The 1,909-nt window shown below is 44.2% G+C and overlaps 1 pseudogene; it reads left to right on the top strand.

The window, feature by feature from the left end:
• The first annotated feature begins 372 nt into the window (after positions 1–372).
• Positions 373–1,495, top strand: LOC136119215 (polycomb group RING finger protein 5-like; annotated as a pseudogene).
• The last annotated feature ends 414 nt before the right edge of the window (positions 1,496–1,909 follow it).

Below are 1,909 nucleotides of genomic sequence, written 5' to 3'. Positions count from 1 at the left end.
CACCTGAAACTGACACAACATTGTAAACCAACTATACTCCAATATAAAGTAAAGATTAAATTTAGAAAATACAAGTCTCCACGGGGCCCAGGGACTGGCCAGGCCGCAGCAGGTGCTATTTCTCTTTGTTTCCTTCGCTCTGAGGCCGGCATGCTGGCGTTGAGGAGCAGCGGTGGCCGCAGCCCCAGGATACGGAAAAGCAGAACCACCAAAAGGAGTGATGACCAGCGATTACATGAGAAGTCTGGATGTTAGTCCTAATGCCTCGGGACATGCAGTTGGGAACTCCACACCAGCTCCTGGGATCAAACTCTCATCCACTTAATACCCCTGTTTGCCTGAACTACTAGAGCCAGTCCTAGCTAACCACAAATGGCTACCCAAAGGAAACACTTGGTAAAAGATTTCAATCCTTACATCATCTGCTGTATCTATAAAGGGTATCTGATCAAGCCAACTACAGTGACGGAATGCCTCCACACCTTCTGTAAGACCTGTACCGTCCAGCACTTTGAAGATAGCAATGGTTGTCCAAGGTGTGGCAACCAGGTTCATGAGACAAACCCATTAGAAAGGTTGAGCTTGGATAACACATTAGAGGAAATTATAGTTAAGTTGGTCCCTGGACTACAAGAACTTGAGAGTGAATTTTGGAAGAAAAACAAGCCTCAAGAAAATGGACAAGATGATACTTCAAAAGTTGACAAACCTAAAGTAGATGAAGAAGGTGATGAAAATCAAGATGATAAAGACTATCACAGTTCTTCCCTGGTGGTGCAGTGGTTAGTAATCCACATGCCAATGCAGGGGACATGGGTTCGAGCCCTGGTCCGGGAAGATCCCCCATGCCGTGTAGCAACTAAGCCCGTGTGCCACAACGACTGAGCCTGCACTCTAGAGCCCGCGAGCCACAACTACTGAAGCCCATGTGACACAAATTCTGAAGCCCACGTGCCTAGAGCCTATGCTCTGCAACGAGAAGCCACCGCAGTGAGAAGCCCACGCCCCCGAACCTTCGAAGAGTAGCCCCCGCTCACCGCAACTAGAGAAAGCCTGCACGAAGCGACGAAGACCCAACACAGCCAAAAATAATAAATTAAATAAATAAATTTTTTAAAAAAAGGCTATCACAGAATTGACCCACAAATTGCTATATGTCTAGATCGTTTAAGAAATAATGGACAATCGGGACAATGCAGTAAAGGGTTTAATGAAGGAATTCATTTGGTTTTCTACACGTGTAACTGTGGGAACTATTAAAAATTTTCTAAGTTTAAAACTTCCAAGTTCTTATGAGTTGGACGTGCTGTGCAATGGTGAAATTATGGGGAAGGACCATACTGTGGAGTTCATCGACATGACAAGATGGCGACTAAGAGGCGAAAACTTTCGGTGTCTGAACTGCTCAGCTTCACAAGCCTGCCCTCAGGATGGCCCTTTGTATCAGTCATACCCCATGGTATTGCAGTATCGACCAAGAATTGATTTCGGTTAGGCCAAGGGGCCTAGATCCCACTGAATGAATCCTGTAACTCATAGTTTACTCATCAACAGATTGCACAGTGAACGGTGTGTGGACTAGAGGGACACAACCAGATTTTCAGCATGCGAATAAGGCTATTGTCTGTCTCTAAATTGTCAGCTGCATTTATGTTGTTTCTATTAAGAGCAAACCAAGTGCCATTCTGCTACTGAACCGTCTGCATAAGTTATCTGTGCTGTCTCACAGTGTACAAGTCACACTTGAAATCAGTTAGATATGTGGCCATGATTCAGCCTTCTAAATATTTTGCTTGCCTGTTCTATTGTTTGATTACACTAGTAACATGCCTCAATCTTTGTGGTGTTGCAGTTTTCACATACTTACTATTTGATTAATTCTTGTTTAAATAGAGTATTGTACAAGGAA

Source organism: Phocoena phocoena, chromosome 2, assembly GCF_963924675.1.
Source record: "Phocoena phocoena chromosome 2, mPhoPho1.1, whole genome shotgun sequence".
In the NCBI taxonomy this organism is placed as follows: domain Eukaryota; kingdom Metazoa; phylum Chordata; class Mammalia; order Artiodactyla; family Phocoenidae; genus Phocoena; species Phocoena phocoena.
Note: the sequence above shows the minus strand (reverse complement) of the source record. Positions and strands in the feature narration are given on the sequence as shown.